We start from the raw sequence: 23,762 nt of genomic DNA on the forward strand, positions 1-23,762 counted from the left end.
TTTACATACTCTACATTCACAGATAAGGACTGCAGAACCTGCATTGTGCTTTATTTTCTCTAGGTATTGTTCTAGCCCTCCATCATATAATTTAAGAAACCTGACAGTCTGGTAATAAAGTTGCAAAATTTGTGATCAAGGTTCAGCTCTGAAAAATAGGTCTTTCTTTCATTATTTCTCCTGTGGATTTCCTCAGGGAGCGGAATCAATATGTGTCAGAAAATACTACATTTGTGTTCTGCTGAAGTATCCTGGTAGACCAAAATATTGATCAATGGCTATCAATAATAATAGAAACAATATGTTTCTTTCACCTTGTGAAGCGGATGTCTTGAGGCAGAACAGAACACATGTGTGCAGTGCATATTTAAGTTGTTGATGTGCACGAAGTTCACACACACCAGCCGTCTGCTTCTCCAGCAAAGGTTGTGCAGTTCATCGAATGCAATATTGGTGCGCATGTGTGATGTTACAGATAAAGTCTTAGTGCTGGACAAGAATGAAATAAATATTCGGTGGCGTCCGCTAAATAACTCTGCACATTGAGGTTTTGGAGATGATCCAAAATGAATCAGTGAATGACATGAAAATATATTCATTTGTTTACAAACTAAATTTATGCACATTAACATATCGAGTTTTCTATGAAGAGTTCTGTTTAGAGCACCACAAAATGTACATTTTAAAATACAATTGTATCTATTGTATGTATTTAAAAAAGAAACACACACAAATAGCATGGATATACACAATGACATAGTTATCAGAAATGTAGTGGCAAGGGATAAGACAGGAGGACGGAGGACCCTGCCCATAAGAAACAAATGTTTTTTCTATGGATCACTGACTGAAATATCTTTAGGTCTGGCACAGTTGTGTATATGTACTGCTTTATTGGGCAGCATGGTGGCAAATGATTAGCATTAGCACTAGAGGTCTGCGAGCGGTGCTGTTGCACAGAGTGCAAGGCTCTGTGAGCTGCTCATTTGCTGCCCCACAGCCCCTGTATTTGGCTAGCAGGGTGTCTTGCATCCGGTATCGATGCTGCTGTGACTCCCTGAGTGTTCTCTGGCCATGCACACTGTAGTCTGTACAGCCACCCAAAGTATTTCCCGGGGCTAGTGGCGCCGTCACCTCGGCGTATGTTTTCCTTGTGTTTGCTTGGATTTCATCCAGGTACTTCTGGTTTCTCCCATACTGTAGATAATTGGCATTTGTGTGTGTGTGTGTGTTCATGTATTATGGAATATAGATTGTAAACTCCACTGGGGCTGGGACTGATGAGATTGACTAAATATTCTCAGTAAAGTGAATACGTCAATCACACTACACCAGGTGAATAGAGGGGAAAAAAACCATCTACAATAAAGGCTTGGGGGTATATGTATTAAACCAGTCAGCTCCCAACTGTCATTTTTCAAACTCATCCTGTAAAGTGACAGGAGCTGATTGGTTTACTCTGTACTTTATCTCTCTCCAAACTTTGATACATCTCCCCCCTTGTATATACTGTATATTGGCGGGGAAAAGGGTGAGCTTTATGTATTTATTTATTGAAAGGAGGGAAAATGGGTATGCAGTCGGGAAGCCGGAGGACCTAATCCCGACAGCAAGCTTCCTGATTGCTTAATCCCGGCGGGGGTTAAATGACAGGCGTCTAAATCTAGACGCTTGTCATTTTACCAACGCCGGAAGACCGGCGCTCGGCTTCCCGATGGAAGGGTCGCCGGGCACCGAGCGTGGATAGCCGCGGGGGGGAGGGTTAGGTTTAGGATTCCCGGGGGGGGATTTAGGATTAGGCACACCCCCGGCGGCGGGGAAGGGGGGATTAGGATTAGGCACTTAGAGGGGGGATTAGGGTTAGGCACTGGTGGGGAAGGTTGGGGTTAGGCACCCCTAAGGGTGGGTTAGGGTTAGGGGGTAGAATTAGGTTAGTCAATACTTACCTCAGGACGATCAGAATTTCCTCCTCAGCTGAGATGCCGCTGTCGGGATTCCAACCGCCAGGCATGGGTCCGGCGGTAAATCATACCGATTCCCTTTCTAAATATGGCAGGCAAAATGCGTAAAAGCTGGGGATTTTGAAAATTCACTGCGGCTGTAAGGTGCTGGTGTTCACACTCATCATCATCATCATCATCACCTCGCAACCACCACCATCACCAGTTTTTCTTACATTCCATAGACGTGCACAGGAAAATCTACAATGTTGGGCTAAAGTATTAAGCGATGAAGTGCACACATCCCAACAGCACATTGCCACTAATAGAATACATCACTGATATTAGTGTTTCAAAATTATGTAAGTGAATGGACATGTTCATATAGACTTTCTAATAAACATTTGCATTGCTTTGCCTTGTGTGAGTTTTATCATTTGCCTCTTGCAGTCACGGGGGGGGGTGTTAGGTTTAGGGTTCCCAGGGGGGGTACTTAGGGTTAGGCACCCCCTGGGAGGTTATGTTTAGGCCAGGGGAAGGGGGGGTTAGCATTAGGCACCCCCGGGGGGGACTTAGGGTTAGGCACCCCCGGGGGGGACTTAGGGTTAGGCACCCCCGGGGGGGACTTAGGTTTAGGCGGTGGGGAAGGGAGGGTTAGGTTTAGGCACTTAGAGGGGGGATTAGAGTTAGGCAATGGGGGGAAGGAATTAGAGTTAGGCATCCCTAAGGGAGGGTTAGGGGGTAGAATTAGTTTAGACTAATACTTACCTTGGACTATCGGGATTTCCTCCTCTGCCGGGATGCCGCTGTTGGGATTCCAACCGCCGGGCATGGGTCCGGCGGTAAATCATACTGATTCTGGGAAAATATATGGTGGCGAAGAAATAATGGCCCTAGACACACTATTACCATCTTGCCCAAATAATCCAGTAATAGGTTTAGATGGGGGCCAGCTGCCAAACCATCACCAACAACTCAAGGTATCTAAATAACCCTGCCAATGAGACAACAAAAAGGCCCACCAGTAGTTCTGTTGACCTCAGTTGGGAAGAGTCATCCAAAACCTGCTTATTAGTGTGGAGAGCACCTCAACATCTACAGCAAGTAAGGAACTGTTTTTGTTCTGTCTTGCAAAACAATAAAGCTGACAATCACAATAAGGGGGGTCAGGAACTTGCAAAGATGCAAGAAACCTCCCAACTACTAACAACTGTGTTTCTGTATTGCATCATGCTCAGTATGTTTCTAATAATAATAATAGTAATAATAATATAATTGAAAATAAAATTTTTCAAATTCACTATTAGAGAAATTTTCTCTTTGTAGTTTGTTTTACAAAAAAAAAAAACAGTCACAGTCATCATATACGTTGGCTTTTGCTCTGATTTTGAAAATCACTTGGAGATGGAAAATGTTATGTTTAATAGTAGAATTTATCTTAAGTGAGCTGAGAATCTTGGCATTCTACACAACTGAAAATAAGATGTATAATAGAAAGTATAAACTTGCATTAAAATTATTTAATTTATTAAAATAAAATTGTTAGAGGCATTGAAAGTATATTATTATTAATGGTTTCCATGCCATTAATGGAATTTTACAATGTTACGGTACATTGAGTTATCAAAATTATTTTTTTAAAACGTAATGTGTTTTGTTTTCGCAGTTGATGCGTATATAGAATCTATCTCAAAATGTTATCACTTTGACAGCTAATGATTGAAACCTGTGTGGTAAACAGGATCTTTGCTAATGAATTCTGACATTAAAGAGATGTTAATGCCACTTGACCATAATGCATTAGTTAATTATCTGTGTACCCTTGGCAACAGTGATGAGTGACTATAATGCTTACTCAGCATTACACAAGCACGGGCACACACCATAATTGCCTGCTTTTGAAAAGGCATTTCAGGGAGATTGTGAAAGCAACACCTATGAGCGCAACGGTAAAGTGGACGTGACATCCAAATGTAAACGAACCCCAAAGAAGTTAGTAAGATCTACTTGTTGATGAAAACACGCTGATACTTTACAGGTCTTGCTCATGTATTCTGTTGTACAAGGGGTTCCATATAAGTGGCCAATAGAAACCTTATATGAAAATGCATGTAGCCATCGAGATCATTGTGCTTTATAACTAATGCAGGGAAATGCCACTGATGATCCCATTTGATTGTAAATATATCTGATTTTTCCCAAGTATATAACAGCTACATAGTGGGGGTAAGGTGCAATCAGGGAGATTGCTAGACTCTTCGAGGAGTCAGGGAGATTACTGCTATTTCAAGGAGTCTCCCTTACCATCAGGGAGAGTTGGCAAGCATTACACACACAAAACGGCATATGCACTTGCACCAATGTAGAGTTGTATGATTCTGACATTTACATATAGTTGTAATTATTATTTTTATTTAAAGTAAATTGTGCCAACTATTTGGAGCACCATTGCTGCCAGCTGTGCATTAGCCCCAGTGTATTTTTGAGTATGTAACAGAAGGTCTGGCAGAAATATTGTTTCAAGTATCAGTAATTCTTTCAGAATGCTGTGGCACCAGCGTGATAATTAAACTAAAACATGTACTTTTAAAACAGAGGGCCGTATTCAATTAGCGGCAAAAATGGACGTTTTTTTTTGCCATTGGTGAAACCGGCAGTTTTTTCGGAAAAAAAATAAAGAAAAAAATACAGGCGAAAACTGCAACAGGCGAAAAAAAATGGAGAAAAATTTTTTCTCCATCCCAGAGAGAATAAAATGCAAAATTCCTATTTTTGGATAAAACATGTGGGGATTTCTTTCAGAACAATTTGGACACCCCCCTTCCCCCCAAATGATAAATTACCAGGAAAAAAAATTGTAAGTTGCGTACTTTGTCGAAAAAACAACCGCTCAAATTATGGGGCGAAAAAAAAATAGTTGAAAAAAGATAGAAAGCATTTTTTTCTTTCCAGGAAATTACTGTTCCACATAAATTGGGGGTACGTTAAAATGGGTGCAAGTATATTTTCGAGTCGTAAAAACGTAATTTTAAAAACCGTTAAAAAAACACCTGCTGCAACTGTGTGCGATGTTTAAAACACTTAACTCCTCGATAATGGCCCCCGAAAAATCAAACCTAATACGTTCAAAACCTGTTTCAATTTTTTTTTTTTGCCAAAAATTTTCGTGGTCGTTTTTCATCAAAGTACGCAACTTCTGAAAAAAAAAAGATGTAATTTATCATTAGGTGGTGTCCAAAGGGTTCTAAAAGAAATCCCCACATTTTTATACAAAAATAGCGATTTTACTTTTTTTTTTCTCCTGGTCTGGGAAGGAGAAAACTTTTCTCCATTTTTTTTTGCCTGTTGTCGTTTCACTTGTTTTTTGGTGAAAATTTCACCGTTTTGTGGGCGAAAAATGGCTGTTTTTACCGCTAATTGAATACGGCGCAGAGTTACTAATACTCAAGGAACTGTTCTACCATCATCACTATGGTCATTTGCCGCACAAAATAGACAATATCTATTCAAGTATTGCAGTGGTTAGTGTTCTATATTAACATAATAAGAAGGGCAGGAGGATTTAAACATAACCACTGATGCAACTTGTGTATATACTGGTATATACTGTATGTTTTATAGGTCAAATAAAAATGTAACATAAAGTACAATTAATATATCTATTGACTGCAGTGAATAGTTTCATTCAATTCTCTGTTAGCCACAGTGGCATAAGTTAACATCAGCAACTAGATTTAATTTACTGGGTGTGTTATCATTTACATACAAGTATATGTACTTTGACCATAAGCTGCCAAAGACATTTATGTTATGCAGGGATGTTCTTTGGCTTTTGGCTCCAAATGTCATGTTTAGTTACACAGAACCGCTATTGCTGAATTTTGAATGTACTGATGGCTTAGCTGTCCCTTGTCCAATCCTATTAACTTGAGAGCATTTGCCATTTTCTTTTCTCTGGCAGTGCTTAGTTATGTGGCTGTTTTCTGAGTAATTCTTGATTAACACATTGCTCTCAGAAACTGCTGTTTTCCTTTCTAAATATATAAATCAAATTAAATTGTTCACCTTAGATGTTACCCACTGTGTAATTTAATTTTCCTGTGCTGTGCTGATTTCCAAGGCACATACAGAGCCTGATTCTGAGGGGGGAGTAAAACAAAAAGAGCAAGTAACTGCATCTTGGCAAAACCATGTTGCAATGCAGGAGGGGCAGATTTAAGATATGCAGAGAGATTTATATGTGAGAAGGGCGTGTGCAAACTGGAATCTAAATTTCATTGTAAAAATAAAGCTGCCCGGCATTTGTGGGCTACATGCAAAAGCTGCCAGTATTTACCCTGCAAGCCTTAAAAATAAATGTTGCTCTTTATTTCTTTACTCCCATTTCAGAATCCGGCCCAAAATCCACAGTATCTGAAAACAATTTATATCAATCCATAAATATAAATCAGACTTATGGTGCATAGACACGGACCAACCTGCACAAACAACGATATAGCTGATAGATTTCCATTAAAACTTTCTGTAGTGCAGGGCAAACGATTTTGGGTGTACACATTGATAGATACAGTATCTATGATAGATATTTTAGTGAAGTCATCTCTTAACATGTAAATCGTGTTGAAATCGTCTAAGTTGGCCTGCATGTACGGACGACCATAAATATCGTTATCGTCCATGCGGGAACGCGCATCGTTAGTCGTTCATTGATCATTCTCTGCATAAAAATGACGATATGAACGATTTATCGTTGATCGATATCATTCTCATTCATATTGTTCATTAAAAATTTTAATCGTACCGTGTGTACGCACCATAAGGCTGCCAAAAGTTCAAAGAGTGCTGATGTTGGGGTATATCGTCATACACCCTATATATATACCCTTCATCTCAATAGCCTCATCAGCTCCTTCAGCCTCCAGTATCACCTCTATGCTGACGACACTCTAGCTCTACTCTGCTGATCTCTCCTCCTCCCTCCTCTCTTTAGTTTCCAGTTGCGCCTCTGCCATCTCCTCCTGGATGTCTGTGCACTTTTTTAAACTCAACATGGCCAAAACTGAACTCATTGCCTTCCCTTCCTCAAGACTTCACTTCCCCTGACCTCTCTATCATTGTTGACAACACCACTATCACCTCTGTTGCCCAACTGCGCTGCCTGGGGGTCATTCTCGACTCCTGCCTCCCACATTCAATCCTGCTGTTTTCAGCATCCCTTGCATCAGACCCTACCTCTCCCAGGACGCCACCAAGACTATTGTCCACTCACTGATAATTTCTCATCTCGACTACTGCAACGCTCTTGTTGCTGACCTCCCCTGCTCCCGTCTTGCTACTCTCCAATTTGTACTTAATGCTGCTGCTTGATTCATCTGCCCCTCATGCCACTCCACATCTGCCTCCCCTGTCTGAGAAGTCTTGCACTGGCTCTCCTTCCCCTACCGAACCTTCTTCATGCTCCTCACCCTCATGTACAAGGCCCTCTCTAACTCCACTGCTCTCTACATCTCCAACCTCATCTCCACTCATACTCCCTCCCGCCCTCTTCGGTTGGCCAGTGACCATCGCATATCCTCCCCTCTGTTTACTACCTCCATGTCAGAAGACTTCTTCCATGCTGCCCCCCACTACTGGAACGACCGCCCTCATTCCATCGGGCTATCCCCTTGTCTGCATAACTTCAAAAGGGTGCTGAAAACCCACCTGTTCATAAAAGCATATACGCCCACCGATTAACCATGTCACCACATAGTCCACCTCTCCCTCCTTCATTCTCCATCTCTCCCACTCTTGCTTCCTGCCCTCAGCTCTCCTGTGTTATCAGTTTGTCTCCTTTTTCTCTTAAGTATGTAAGCTCCTACGAACAGGGCCCTCCACCCTCCTGTCTCATCACCTAACCCCTTTGCTCTCCGGATACACTCATCACCACCTCCTTGGGCTGCCTGCCCCGGGACAATCCCTCTCTGTATTTCAGTGGCACTGAACCTGTTTGTTGCAACCAAGTCTATCACACAGGACTCAGCTTGCGCTGAGTATTTCCCTCTTGCATCAATAACTGTCGAGAAATGTAGTGCTATATGTTAACTGTATTGTACTGTTTACTGTATTGTACTGTGATACCATGAACTGACTTGATGTTTACCCTCTCTATGGCACTGCAAACTGCCCAATAAATAAAGTGTAATAATAATAATAATAGCCTGATTCTATTACTTATCACAAAAAGTCCACTAGGTTGTATAGTTCATTACCACATGGGATAATAAAGCTCTGGAACCTGTGGATGCTCCGTGCAGTAGTTTGATCATGGATACTGAGGCTTCTTAATTCTGCATCCATTGTAAAATAGTCACCAAAAATGTGCATCACTTTAGATGGTAGTCACTGACGTAACTACCGTAGGTGTAGGGGGTGTGGCTGGTATGGTGCCCGGGCCAGGCAAGCCGTGGTTGCGGCCTCCTTCAGCAGTGTGCTGCGCAGGGCAGGCACATCTGCCATCCCGGTCGGCTCAGCCTCTCCACAACGCAGATTATAGAAAAAATATTGCTGCACTGTGATACTGGCCCGAAGCTGCAATGGTGAGTTCTTTGCTTTTGTAAAAGGTTAAAATTGTAAAATATAGTGGTGCGGGCGCTGGGCTAATGCAATGGTGGTGCGGTTTGACTGATGCATTACCTCAACGAGGTATTCAAAGTATTTATTTATTCTGATACTCAAATATTCACATTGATACCCAATACTAAAACAATTACTTAAATTAGTGTACCACCTAATATAATCTGATAATAATAATAAAGATATTAGTGCAGGGGTAGTCCATCCTGGTCCTCAAGAGCTACCAACAGTGCATGTTTTCCAGGTCTCCACACAATCACCAGGGAAATAATTAGCTCCACCTGTGGATCTTTTAAAATGTGTTAGTGAGTAATGACTACACAGTGTGTGCACCAGCTAAGTGGTCTGGGAAACATGATCTGCTAGTAGCTCTCGAGGACATGGTTGGCTACCCCTGTATAAGGGGGTACCCCAATTTAAGTAATTGTTTTAGTATTGTGTAACAATGTGAATACTGTATATGAGTAGCAGAATAAATAAATAAATACTTTGAATACCTCGGTGAGGCAGTGCATCAGTTAAACCGCACCACCATTGCATTAGCCCAGCGCCCGTACCACTGTATTTTACAAAATGAGCAGGTTTTTAACTGCCATCTGAAATACCACTTAATTACCATCAATTTGATTCAACATTTGATTCATCAGCCTGTGGGGGAGTTGTATCAAACATTGGAGAGAGGTAAAGTACCAGCCAATCAGTTCCCACTGTCACTTTATAGGCTGTGTTTGAAAAATGACAGGATCAGATTGGTTGGCACTTTATATCTCTCTAAGGATTGATACATCTCCCCCTGTATGTTGCTTGATATTGTGGTTGATCAGATTTAAAGAAGTTATACCAAGCTGAAAAGGCAAGTCCAAGAATAGCTTTAAGCAGGGGCGTATCTATAATGGGTGCAGGGTGTGCGTGTGCGGGGCACACGGGCCGCTGGGTCCAGGGGGGCCCCACAATGCACACCTGGCACCCATAATATACTTACCTCTCTGGAGTCCCCCGTCGGTGCGGGGGTCCGGCGCTGTAAAAAACTACTGGAAAATGGCCGTGGCGGCCATTTTCCCGTCGTTAGCGCATGCGCAGTACAGGGAAAATGGCCTCCGCGGCTATTTTCCCGGTGACCTGCGCTGCACTATAGAATCTGGGCACACTCTAGTGCCCACAGTCTATAAATCCAGTGCTGGCCGCGCACAGCTCAGTGCCGTGCCGGCTGCCGAAAGGAGAGGAGGGGACCCGTGACAGGGACTCTCTAGAAATGCCCTTGGCTTTGAGGCACACCTATATGTATTTCACTAGAGACGGGTGTATGGATATGGATTAACCACTCAGCCCGTATCTTCAAAATCCAATGCAGACTCTTGGGGTTTTTTTGGTAGCAGTAGGCAGGTAAGAATACCATTCTTCTATGGGCAAAGAGTAATAAACCAATGTGTGAGTAGGAGCCCTCTCCTGATCTGAGGGCGTGAGGATTGGATTGTCTGAGGGCATGAGGATTGGATTGTCTGAGGGCATGAGGATTGGATTGTCTGAGGGCATGAGGATTGGATTGTCTGAGGGCATGAGGATTGGATTGTCTGAGGGCATGAGGATTGGATTGTCTGAGGGTATGAGGATTGGGGTGTCTGAGGGCATGAGGATTGGATTGTCTGAGGGCATGAGGATTGGATTGTCTGAGGGCATGAGGATTAGATTGTTTGAGGGCATGAGGATTAGATTGTCTGAGGGCATGAGGATCAGATTGTCTGAATGGGCTGGGTATGAAATCCTGGCTGTCGGGATGCCGCTGGTCAGATTACAGACAGCGGTATCTCGACAGCCAGAATCCCGACACCCATAGGAACGCACATAAGTATTTTCCCATCCCCTACCCTAACCCTCCCTCCCCAGTGCCTAACCCTGACCCCCCGCCCCCTCCCAGTGCCTAAGCCTGACCTCCTTCTTTCTGTACCCTAAACCTAAGACCTCCTCACCGGAGCTTAAACTTAGCCTACCTCCTAGTGCCTAAACCTAACCTCCCCGCACCCTAATCCTAGCACTCCCTCCCTGGTGCCTAACCCTAACTCCACTACCTAACCCTAACCTCTCCCTAACACCCCGATACTTACCTTTGGGATGCCGGCGGTTGAGATACTGGTGTCGGGATCCGGACCTATTGGGATTTTGTCACCGGTATACAGACCGTCGGCAGCCCGCACGCCGGGATGCCAACTACATCCTGTCTGAAATTCATATTCAGGGGTCTATTTACTAAGCAGTGTTAGGAGACCGAGTGAAATGTGATAAGAAAGTGATAAGGTGCCAGCCAATCGGCTCCCAACTGTCATCTCACAGGCTGTGTTTGAAAAATGACAGTTGGGAGAAGATTGGCTGGCACCTTATCACTTTTCACTCTGTCTCCTAACACTGCTTAGTAAAAAGACCCCTCAGTTCTGAAAGTCAGCAATAGAGAAAAAGCGTACAAAGATAATAATTTACAGTGCTGTATTGGGTCAGTATATAAAAGCAGCTGCAACATGTCTTGTTTTACCTTTTATGGGTAGTGCTTACTCAAGGAGCTGCTCCAAGTAGGAATGCTTACCTACACAGTTTTCTGAGCACATGTCTGTCTGCTTGTCAAATTTAAAAACACTTTGCTGTGAATATAAGGAAGTTCTTGTAACGTGTGGTTATTAGATGCAGCTGCATGTCAATGCGTCTGTCCTCAATATAGCTCCACTGCATAGTGTGGACATTATCCATTCCTCCTCCTCCTCGTTGCTTTAAAAGCTTTTACGCCTCTCCATATAGACACAAAACATGTTAGATATTAACATTGTAGTGCTATATTTCAGCAAGTAATAGGAGAAAAAAATGAAGTACAGTTGTAATATACAGTGTATCTCAGGGCAAAATAAATGTGTGTTTGTTAAGGAAGCAATGTGTTAATGTACAGTAAGAACCTCGCCTGTGATCACCACTGTTCTGTGGTAACATGTGGACTGTGGATGCATGCTATAGCATCTTGGTGTATGAGTAGCTTCTACTTGCATGCAATTATTCCTATGAGAACTCAGTAACTAGGCACTGCTTGCAGCTAATTACAGTGTTTATACAATATCTTACTTACAGATTATGTTTTTAAATATGTTCCTTGTCATCTATCCTGGCTCTGGTGAGAAGAAAATGTTATGTATTCTACTCTTTCTAAAAGAGCCCAAACACAGGCAGATTTGGCATATGTCAATTTTGACTAAATGGTAGGTTGCCATATGGCGCAGTTAGTGCAGTTGGATTATGACTGCAACATAACAACTCTCAGGTCATCGCCTAACTGCATTTTCTACCTGCGCCATTTCACACCCTATAGCCTCACTAGCTATAAGGATTCCAGTGTGTATGGGTACATAATGGAAACTGATCTTTCCTGTTGACTTTCTGAACTAAAACTGAACTGAACAAACAGGGGTGTAACTAGGTATTTGAAGGTCCCATAGCAAAAGTTTGTAAGGGCCCCTATATACCACCCAATGGTGAAAAATGTATATATCACATGCAACTTTGACAAGATGGATGGGCTCCACTCTGCTCTGCGCCCCATAGCAGCTGCACCCCTTGCCCCTGTGCCAGTTATGCCCATGTGTACAAAGCATGCTTCAGCTGTAGTGTAATGTGTATTATTATTTGACACTTTTCGTGGGAGTCAATGCAATGACAGGAAAGTGCGACACTTACATCCTTTCATTGTCTTGTATTTATGGCTTTTTATTTACTATATATATATATATATATATATATATATATATGTTTGTTTGTGTATATAGTGTATATATACTGTGTGTGTGTATGTATGTATGTGTGTGTGTATATATATATATATATATATATATACTTACCAACATTCTGGCAGCCCCCATGGGGGTACAGGAGGGGGTGTGGTGGCCATTCCGGGAGACCTGGCTACTTTTGAGGGAGGCTGGGAGGCTCCCGGCACTCCTGGGAGAGTAGGTAAGTATGTATGTATGTATACATAGCACAAGAGAGGATTATGGAAATCAGTTTCCACTCTGTAGACCAGACCCACTGATTTGAAATATGAAATATGGAGAGAAATAGATACCAGGCTGGCTTTAGCACTACAAAACTCAATTGCACAAATTCCAGGTCAGTGCGATTTGTAAGGTAATGTTTGCTATAGGTAATGATTGCTGTATATACAGTATAAACTATATATAGTAATTATACATATGTATAGACCTATACATATATATTGAGTAAAGTCAAAGTTGAAATCTTTTTTTGCAAAATACTTAGCTTGACCTTTCTATAGCATTCCCTGTCTTTACCTTCCCTCCTTCCACTCAGTTCACTTCTCTCCTGTTCTCTCGCTTCTTTAAATGTTGTATGTGAAACCTTACAATGAGTATAATAGGCAGATTCTACATTTGCTTTTCTGAATTGTGTTTTAAGCTGCTTTTGGCAATCCGTCAAGTAAAGTGGTTAGGGGGTAAACAATGTAAAAGCAGCTCTGATCTCACAAACTGAAAAAGTAAATGAATCATTATTTGTTAGAATATATACATTTAATTCAGATGTTTCAGTCTAGCAGGATCATTCTTTGCACAGCATATGCCCTGTCTTGTGGCTGTGTGTCATTAATTAGCATTTATCATATGGCTGATGGAATTAGGACAGTTATCTCTCTGGTCTCCTCTGAAGATTTACACCAGCCTGCTATTCACTCATGTGGAGCTGCATTCAGTTAGAGACTAGCTGAGGGAGAAAGCACATCTTTCAATAGAAGGGTGCACACATCTCTCATTCTCTCTGCCCTTCAGTACAAAGCCTCTGCATGGAATTAACTACTCTTGTATATCCATCATTTCTACACGGGGGACTCCATAATGTATTGCAGTCTCAATGTTTCCATTCTTAAAGTCACATCCTTTTGAATGGGTTTCACAAGGATAAGCGAGCGTACGGATGAGGCAGCCTGCCTCTGCTGCTTGCTGTAGCTGCCTTTCTGGAGCTGGGTTATAAGGATTTGATTTCAGGAAATCAAACTTAGGAGATGCAATCAGCTTCTGTCTTCCCAAGCAGTGTGGGCTTTGGTCTCCTTAAAGCAATTTTTTTTTTATATATATATTTGGAAGCGAGCATGCTCAGACAGCTGGCAAATGGTTGTCCAGTGACCAAGAGGGAATGATTGCTGCTTTTCATTTATAATGCAAATTCTGAGGTTCCTCCAGAAGTGTGGCAAACTTAAAATGATGGCTGTGGTGAGAACATCTATGCAGAAAGTTGTTGTTTTGTTGCATCACTTGCAAAGGATGGCAGTCTCTTCTCCACGGTATCAGAAACTGTGCAAGGTAAGTTGGTGAGAGGGGGTGTCCGTGTCAACCTGCTTGGTGAGATAATGACTTTTAATGACACATAGTTACCTAAGCTTACACAGAACAAGTACACAAGAAGTTCATTTTGTCACTTTACTTACAGTATATGAAATGTTGTTAAACCCTAGTAATGTCAGTGCATGCATAAATACACGTATGTATGACATTATATTGAGCATAACTCTATACACATCATCCTATCCAATATGATTATTAGCATATTGAAACAAATGGATCTGTCAGCCATGTATCATTTGCCTGTGGTCATGTACTTATCATTACTGGCAGGCAATGTCTGCCCTGCTCTGATGAATAGTTTAAATTTGCTCACTGACTGGTGCTCAGTCATATTGGAATTTTAGCAACTTGGGATCTAAGGTTATACATGTTTCTTATATTGTTTAAGTGTCTGTTTATGTCTGTTGTGATATCTGCTGTCTTGTTTACTATAACCTAAGCCTCATCCATTGTTTACTGTAACCTATGTTTTTGAATAGTTCTTAGGTATGATTGATGCTATATGGAAATGACGTTGGTTTGGCTCTGATTCTTTGAAATGTTATGTTCTTACAGAACCATAGAGCACAGTAACTTTTTTTTGTATTATGGAATTATACATGTAAATAAATATTTTCTCTCTTAAGTACATTAAGTTGCCATTTTTTTATTTTATTTTAGTTTTTGTTGAGCACTGTTGAATATTTTGGCCATGTTCCTTCGTGGTGGTCAAAATGCCTTTAGTACTATTTTTGTCACAAAGTTGCAATACAGATATTTTAATGGTTTTTCATAGAGATTATCTTTGTTTTTGTCCTCTTTCCTTTTTCATAATAATAATAATAATAATAATAATAATAATATTAGTGTAGTAGTAGCAGTATTAGGAATAGGAATAGTGGGAGCATTGTATTTATTATGAACCAGAAAGCAAGGAATAACCGTAAATAAAAATAAAACAGGGCAGATAACACTAAGGGATCATTTCAATTAAATGTGATGTTAGATCTAGATTGCGTGTTCTGGTGCGAGGTACAGTATATGTGCTGTGCGCATATTTCCTGTTTATAATACAGTAGCCTAACATTGTGCATTTTCCTGCGCACCCCTGCGGGTTCCCAACAGCACATCTTTTGCATTACCCCAACATCACATTTAATTAAATCGCCTCCTATCAATCCACTGTAAAAAGGGTTTGTGGTCATTGTCCTTTAGAATTTGCAATGGGCCACAATGAAATAATAATTTATATTTTGTTTGCCCGATTTGTGGTTGTAGGAAATATGCTTGTACACAGGGGGAGTTTTGGAATGGTTATGAGCAGGGGGATGTGAGAGTAATGGATTGTGGCACAGTGATGTAGTCATGATTCCTGGAGGAGGTGGTGGGAGGAGGTAAGAGTAGGAGTGGTGTGTTGGTAGGTCCAGAATAAAATACAGAGGAAGTTATTGATGTATTTGATGTATACTTGTTTCACATGTGAGCGTTTTCCCAGTGCTGTCAGATACTAATGTGATTGGTTGTTTATCATCATTTTCAAAATCTGCAGGGATCACACCTGATACAGCAGGAAACTTTTTCTTGTACAAGTCAGAAAGGTGATAGGTAGGAGTCAGCATTGAGCCCTTATAGTATACTATGTGCTGTCTTCTTTACTGCACTGAGCGTGCCCTGAAGTCTGATTGTGATAAGCAAACTACAGTACATATCTCTTATTTACTAGGTAAGTTTCCAGCCCTCTAAAGCAACAATTGCAGCTGAATATCAGCTGCTTTACTACAGTCCTGTTATAATGAGCTGTGATGTCATCTGCTCTCCTACTGTATATAACCAACAGTACTAGTCTATTGTATACAATTATTCAGTTTTAGATTGTAAGCTCTCATGAGTTTGTATGTGCAAGTCACTGTCTGTAAATCTCCCTTTAGAATAGCTCCACCAAAAGGTTTAGATAAATATTGTAAATGTGAAATTAGAGGTATACAGTACTTTCTAGAGTGGTTTAATGGTTTGGGGTTTAATTGATTGTCTTTATTTATTTGCACACCTTGCCTCCTAATTTATTTTGTCACTCAAACTAACAAAGTGCTTTATCAAGCATTATGCTCATCTCTTAGGTAAATGAGACAGTGTTATTGAAATTAGTCTGCATGCTGTGTCATTTATTAAATGTGTCTTTGCCCAATAAATGCTCTTGCTGATTAAAGAAAGCCTGCAACATGTGGGACATATGAGCATTTTCATGGAACCTTGTGTAGTATATAATTGTTCAAACCAACAAACAAAACAAAAAACAAAATCAGTTTTGCATTACTCCTTTTGCCTGGAAGAGTGAAGAACAGCTTGTGGTAAATGGTTATGTGAGGATTGTGCCTGAAAGTCATCCAGTATCCAGGGAGGCAGTTAAGATGCCGGCAGTCCGAATCTCGACCTGCACCAGAATTCGAATACTGGCGCCAGAATCTTGACATCACTTGAAATGCCATAGCCGGAATCCTGACAGCCGGCATCCTTAACGTAAGTATAGCGGGGCGTGTTAGGTTTAGGCTGTGGAGGGAGGGTTGGGTTTAGGCACCACCGGGAGGGGAGGGGGGGGGATTTAGTGTTAGGCTGTGGGTAGGGGAGCAGATGGGGTTAAGTTTAGGCACCACTGGGGGAGAGGGGGTGGGGAGTTAAGTTTAGGCACCAAGGGAGGAGGGTTAGGTTTAGGCACTAGCAGGGAGGGTTAGGGGTGAAGGGGGGAGGATTAGGTTACTCACCGTACCGAGCCCCTGTCGGGATTCTGAGCATCGTGATGCTTCTGTCGGTCTTCTGACCGCCGGCATCCCGACTTCCAATCTCCCGTAAGTGTCCCTCCTGTACTATACTTACTCACAGGAACTGCCTTACTTCAACTCTTCTGCCTCAGCAGTGTTGTGATGTAGAGAGGCAGCAGTCAGCAGTTAGTATAGTGGAGAATATGGGATGAGTAAAGTCCCTCCTAAACTATGGTCAGTCCTGGGAGCTGTCTCCTTACGTCACAGCTCTCCTCCCTCTAGAGTGCTCGAGTGTTCCTGAGGCAGGGGCATACTTGCCAAATCTCCCTGATTGTCAGGGAGACTCCCTGAAATACTGTAGTAGCAATCTCCCTGATTGCACTTTACCCCCATTATGAAGATGTTATGTAAAAAATATATATACATTCAAATGGGATAATTAGTGTCATTTCTCTGCATTGGTTATAAGGCACAATGATCCCTATGGCTACATGCATTTTCAGAAAAGTATGTGTGTTTTTCAGCAGCAAATAGATCTTACTAACTGCTTTTTGGATCATTTCCATTTGAATGTAAATCAATTTCATGACACACCTCTCAGATGTACCAGTACTTGTCTGCTTTAACGCGCAGGTGTGCTTTCACAGTCTCCCTGAAATGCTTTTTCAAAAGTAGGCAATTATGGGCGGGGGGAAACGTGATGAGTATGCTGGTGGACGGGATGCCGGCCGTCGGAAGCCTGACCCGGGACTAAAGATGGGCTTTGAAATCCTGACGCCTATCTAAATCCCGAAGCCGGAATCTTGACAGCCGCCATCCCGATCGAAAGAGGGTTGGGTTTAGGCACCACAGCTGGGTTAGGGTTAGGCTGTGGGGGGGGGGGGTTAGGGTTAGGCACCACTGGGGGGAGTTAGGGTTAGGCACTAAGGGGTGATGGTTAGGTTTAGGCACTAACGGGGAGGGTTAGGGTGCGGGGTGGGGAGGGTTTGTTTGCAAGAAAGGAGGGTTAGGGGGAGAAGGGGGGAGGGTTAGTATACTTACCCGACCCCTGTCGGGATTCCGAGCATCGGGATATCTCTGTTGGCATTTTCATAGTAGGAATCCCGACTGACGGTATTTTATAATCAACCCGGGCAGGGGAACTGTGACTCTCATGTCACCACATTTGTATACAGAGTATGCAGTTTTCCCATGCTATTTTCTGAGTGGAAAGAGTATAATATACACATATTGTTTTTACACATCTACAGTGCACTAAGCAATAGATTAACTCATTTAGCAAACCTAATGACATCATTAAATTAAGATAAGTTGATCAAAATGTTTTTGCGTTATGACTGTAATGTTCCTTTCTTTTTTGGTCAATGCAATATTCGCTAGTATTATTGATACTTGCAGGGTGGGTTCCTATGATGAACTGGTACTCAACTCCAGTCCTCAAGTACCCCCAAAGGGTCAAGTTTTCTGGATTTCTTTAATTATGCACAGTTGAGTTAATCTTATTTGCTGGGTCAGTTATTATCTCACCTTTTTCTACCAATGAAATCTAGAAAACATGATCCGTTGGTAATTGAGGACTGGAGTTGAGAATCAATGTAAAAAATTATTAGATCCTACAGTTGATACACTGCAGACAGGAGTGAGTTCTCATTGCTCCTTTTAGAAATAGTTGTACACAAATCATGTGCACTGTGTGCATGGAACTAAGGGCCTGATTCAGACCCGGACGCTAAGAAGTGTTCGCTCGTAGCTGCCGATGGCTTGCATTGTGTGCATGCGTATGCATCGCAGTGCGCGTGCGTGAACCACTGCGAAAGATCAGGAAGCGTTCGCTCACCCAGCATAAACAGCCCAGCTGAATGAATGACAGGACAAGCCGTTTATGGGTGGTAACAGGAGCAGGCCACTAGAAACGGGGGAGTGTAGGTGCGAACGCAGGCGTGTCTGAGCGTCTTAACGCCATTTCAGAGGCGTGCATAATTAACAGGCAGCGTCATAGTACACATCACCTGGCTGGTTTATACACTGAAGTGCTCGCAGTGCTTGCGGTAGCGTAAAGTCAACCTCAAGCGCTGCATTCACTTATGATGGTACACGATGTACCGGTGGTTGCATACACTTCCTGAAGATGACGTGCACAAGTGGGCGTCTTAAGACAGGCTGGTGGGCGTCTACATGCGCAAAGTGTACACACGCCTGGACATAGTGCTTATTCCTTGCCGTGCAATCGCCTGCCTTGCTGGGTGTGTTCCGAATTTGCATATGCTGGGAACGAGCGAATGTTTCTTAGCGCCCGGGTCTGAATCAGGCCCTAGTGCAGATATTCACCTACATGCCGAGTTGCATGCATCTATACAACCACATTGAACCTATCTATTCGCTTAGTAAAATAGCTCTCAACAGTGTAAAGAAGGACGGAACGAGTGATCGTTCCATCGTTCATTACACCATTCTGACATATTGACTAGGTACACAACGCTCAGTGTGTACCCAGTTTAAGATTCATGCAACTCCTAATCCCCCGTTGATACATGCATTTGGCTACAGACTGCACAGTGATACAAATTGCAAGACTCATCCGCGGAATGTACTTGCATGCAACTCTGAATCGATCCCTATGTCTGTAGTGTTTATAAATAGTGTATCTAGGTACCACAGGCTTCTTATTCAGGAAGATAGCTTATAACATATGTTCCAATTGTAGGATGCAAGATCATTCAGTTTCTGCTCATAGTTTGTAGATGTTCATAAATTTATTCTAGTACTGTAAGAAAAATATGTACTCCGTCATCTTTATGTAAACATATTTATGTAGTAATTTAATTGATTACTCTGACACTATAAACTGCCTGCCAAATTGAGATGTATTAGGAGAAGGGTGCGGTACGTGCTCCCACAAACAGCAGTTGCTTACTAGTGCTGTGGAAAATAAGCTGATTTAAAACTACAATTTTGTAGGTAAAACTCCTATAAGACAAGGATAAAAACATCAACCTTAACATATGCATTATTATATTCCCACAACCACCCTATGTCAGGTGTTGGCTATGAAGAACGGCAGGTTCTACACAGGTCCTGACCAAAATATCTTTACAACAAAATTGACTGACCGCGATTTTAAATTTAAGGCAAATTGGTTTGTGTTCTCTTGTAAGAACTCTGGGCCTGATTCAGAGCCGAACGCTCTGACCAGAGCGCTCGCTCTGAATCAGGGCCCTCCTCCATGAAAATGGAGCGTCCTCCTGGACGCTCGCATAGCTGTGGGTGAACACCCACAGCTTATGCGAGCGTCCATGATGATGGTCGCGATGGTCAAGACCATCGCGACCATCGGGCTTGCGATGGAGACCCTGCGGTAGGGTCTCGGTGCCGCAAGCCCTGGAGTGATTTTGGCTCTATCAGAGCCAAAATCACTCCCACTGACATCACTAGTGATGTCAGTGGGGCCGGCTTCAGACGGTAGGCGTTCCCATGGGAACGCCTCAGTCTGGCAGCCACGCCCCCGGCACGCCCACCAAAGGGGGCGTGCTGTCAATCAACATCGACAGCACGCCCCCTTTGGTGCGAGACCCGGAGCGACGGAGAGCCCGTCGCTATCCGGGTCTCACGCATGCGCACGACGGAGCTCCCTCCGTCGTGCACATGTGCAGTGGGGCAACATCGACCGGCTTGCGAGCGTCCTGCGCTCGCGAGCGGGTCTGAATGACCCCCTCTGTGTATATAGTTTTCTAGAACTGTTTTGCTGTAGAAAATTATTGTGTAGCAATCTCAGTGCTTATAAAAAAAAAAACAAAGCTTGTATTTTGTATGGAAAAGATACCGCTGACAAAAATCCCTTAATCAGCCCCTTGGTAAAATCTTGAAATGGAAGAAGAGGGACTGCTAATGATCCTGCCTAATGGCTATCACATGTCTAATACTGAATCGCTGCTGTATTGTGACATTCTTGTGGTCTGTGTTAAAGTGTACATTACTTGGTAGAGTTCTTCACATTCCTGTAGTTTGTGTTAATAATTGATGTACAGTACATTTCCTATTGGCATGATAAACTTTCCTCTGTCATTTCTTTGCTATATTTGGAGGCATTTCTGAAAAGCCATATACTGTAACACATTCATTGTGTGTTTAACACACAATTAATGTGCTGAAACTAGTTACATCCACTCTAGTTTTGGCTGTGGGAGTGTTTGTAACTGATGACCTCAGGATCCTGTAGCTGAACGGGATTTAGCCACAACCATACAGGGATACATATGAAGATATAGGGGCCCCAGATTGTGAGTGCTCGCAAACATTTCTTTCACCTACTCACCAACTCAATGCTCTTCATCCGTTGGCTCCTCGGGTTGCTGTCCGCCTCTGCACCATTCTACCTTTCTGCTCAGCTCTCTCGAGTAACAACGACAACGACATTCACAGGAGCTGGAAACTACTGTACATTATGCACACAGAAGGTTCTAGGGGTAGAGGAGACTAGGAAGTGAAACTGTTATGTGAGGCCGAGCACAAGAGGTCAGAGCAGCTCCTCCAATCAGGGCTCAACACAGGCTCCACTGACCTCTTACGCTCAGCCATTAACCCTTCAGGCGATGGAGTGGATTAAGTTTAAGGGAAGCCTGCGTTCTGTAAGAAGGCAAGCTGACAAGTCCACACACAGATGCGCTTCTAACGTGCAATGTCCACTGAGCACCCTGAGTCATGAACAGGTGCCATACCCTGAGGCGCTTTCCTCCGTTGTACCAGAGCGCCAGCGCAAGCTGAGAGACAACGGTCGCGTGGGGTCACGTTTGCTGCATCTGAGGGGTGAGCAGCCGTAGATCCGGCTCTGCTGGAGGTTGAGGTGCGTCTGGCAGAGACTCCAGAGTGACACTGTCATTTCTGGCAGCAAGGCTGGCCACCTGTCACTCTGCCCCCCAGCCAAGCCCGACGATGCGCTTTCTCCCCTGGTTGCCGGTGCCTCTGCCACCAGGGCCCCTTCTCTCTCTGGGCCAGGGCTGGAGTATCGGCAGTCCCTGATGGCGGCCCTGATGGGTATAAATATAAAAAATATGCTCCATGTTACCTACTTTGGACATCATAGAGCTAAGGTCCCAGGGGCAAATAGTGCTGAAGGGGGAGTGGGGGCATGGTAATCAGTGATGAGGGAGGCTGCCCGTGCTGGAGTCCGAACTCGAGACAATCCTGGTGCCTGCGTAATGGATCTGGTAGGCGCCAGGATATGCGCATGTATACAAACAGTGGAGGGACCAGCGCATGTACACAAACACCGGCTTCTAGAAGCCAGGTAGGGCTGATGGCAAGGCAGAGGAGTGGCTTCCTATTGGAAGCACTGTCTCTGTTATTTGCAGCCCAGACTGGCAGTCCCAGGCGGGACACCTCTCCCTGGAACTGACTGTCCTGTGTGTGATTAGCAGATAGTGCTTCCAATGGGAAGCCACTGCCAGAGTGAAGCCAATAGGGGTTGCAGCCCTGCAGCCCATAGGTAAAATCCACCACTGCTCATAATGGCCCTTCCTCTTGCAGTACAGTGATAAAATTCACATCCTCATGCAGGCCTCACCCACTTCACAAGAAAAATCATCCACACCGCCCAATATTGGTCAGTCATAATTTTATTTATTTATTAACAGTTTCTTATATAGTGCAGCATATTCCGTTGCGCTTTACAATTGGAACATTAATAGAACAAGACTGGGTAATAACAAACAGATATATAGGTAGGAAGGCCCTGCTCGCAAGCTTACAATCTTAAGACAGGATGTGGCTATGGCACAAGGTGGTGTCTTGATAGAAATACCTCCAAACCCTCAAATCTGCACTATACAACGAAAATCAAGGAGCTTGGGTATTATGCGAATTGGGATGTAAAAGGTGGTGTAATCTCCCATGAGTTGGCAGGTCTGCTTTATACATTTGTAATGGGAATTGTGTTTAACCCACTTGTTTTTGCTTGTTGTGCATATTCTATAGATATTGTCCCTGTCTCCCCAACCTTAGTTTAAACAACTCTGTAAAATAATGCGGATTAAAGCAATAAATGCAGGGAATTTTGTTACTTTTTTTCTTTTCATCTTTACTATTTAACTTTTTGGTATGGTCTCAGTTTTTCTTCTCTGTATGTGGCCTGTGCATCCCTGTGCCCCTTATTGCCTTCTGCTATGCTGTTATACATTTTTGGATGTGGATAATGTTGTTACTGGTTGATTTTCATGAGTGTTCGTGTTTGCAGCATGAGGTGGTATGTGCTGAGTATGGGAAATAACAGAAGTGTTTGGAGACTGTAGATTTTGCTATGTTGGAATTTTCTGGAAGTAACATCACTTTCACAGATGCCGGATGGTGGTGATGGTTGGAGGGGGGGAACATACCAACTGTCACTAATGGCCCCATTTATCAACACGACATATGTCAACCCTTCAATATTTAACATACAGTAGTAATCTACAGCTACCGTTATTTGTGGGTTGTGTACTCGATCCTGGCGCACAGAATGCTGGAGGTTGGAATTCCGGGCCGGAATCCTGATGGATAAAATACCGACGCCTGCAGGTAAATAATTTAACCTTTCCCCTCACCCACATTTCCCGCAGCTGAACCCTAACCCTCCGCTACCACAGCCTAACCCTCTCTCCCTCCCCCCGCAGCCTATCCCTAACCCTCCCCCTAGTGCCTTACCCTAAAACTTACCTTTGGAATCGCAGCCGCCGGGATTGTCGAGCCGGGGTTCTGACCCCTGTTGGGATTCTGGCGATGGGCTTGTGAGCGCCGATGTTCAGTGTGCCGGGATGTCATTGATGAATGGGGCCCTAAATTCCAAAGTGATCACATAAATTGTTATCACTCTCAGCTTTAGAGAGAGAGCATGAGATTGATAACAGGAACAGCAGACTGTTTTTGTTTCATCATATCACCTATTTTATGTTATGCGCCTTTCAAGCATTAAAAAAACCTGATAATGTGAAACTACTGGTCGAAAATATTTAATTTATTTTATAGAAATGGGTTATGTATACATTATTTGCAGTACTTATGGTGCTCGTTATGGACACAAAATTGGCTCCTATTGAATTGATTTGCTATATTCTTAT

General features: G+C 43.0%; 1 protein-coding gene across 4 annotated transcripts in view; it reads left to right on the forward strand.

The window, feature by feature from the left end:
- UTRN (utrophin) overlaps positions 1–23,762 on the forward strand; it is a 764,396-nt gene that overhangs the window by 342,723 nt on the left and 397,911 nt on the right. The gene's annotated exons all lie outside the window — the stretch shown is intronic.

Source organism: Taudactylus pleione, unplaced genomic scaffold (genome assembly GCF_031769625.1).
Source record: "Taudactylus pleione unplaced genomic scaffold, aTauple2 ptg000154l, whole genome shotgun sequence".
NCBI lineage: Eukaryota > Metazoa > Chordata > Amphibia > Anura > Myobatrachidae > Taudactylus > Taudactylus pleione.